Raw genomic sequence first — 332 nt, 5'->3', positions numbered from 1 at the left:
ACACAACTGTACGGTTGAGATGTATATTATATCATATTAAAGTCATCGAGAGCATGAGAGATAGAAGAGATACTACAATGATGCAGTCAGACACATTACATGGTAGCATTGCTCACCTCAGCCCCACTTGGTGGTCCACGTGGAGGCGGGGGAAGGGAAGGAGGACGGGAAAGGGAACAAGGCAGAGAGGACTGGAGAGGGGAGGGGGAAGAGAGAAGCGAGAGATCTCTATTGCTAACCCAGGCCTATATACCTTTTGGGGGCATGCAAGCCCACTAATTACAGGTAGACATGCGTCACAGGAAGGGGTTGCACTATAGGTTATACAGCAA

The sequence above is a fragment of the Echinops telfairi genome, unplaced genomic scaffold (assembly GCF_000313985.2).
Source record: "Echinops telfairi isolate 266 unplaced genomic scaffold, ASM31398v2 ScPeMD7_7459;HRSCAF=8497, whole genome shotgun sequence".
Lineage (NCBI taxonomy): Eukaryota > Metazoa > Chordata > Mammalia > Afrosoricida > Tenrecidae > Echinops > Echinops telfairi.
The sequence above is the reverse complement of the archived record's forward strand: the minus strand, read 5'-3'. Positions refer to the sequence as shown.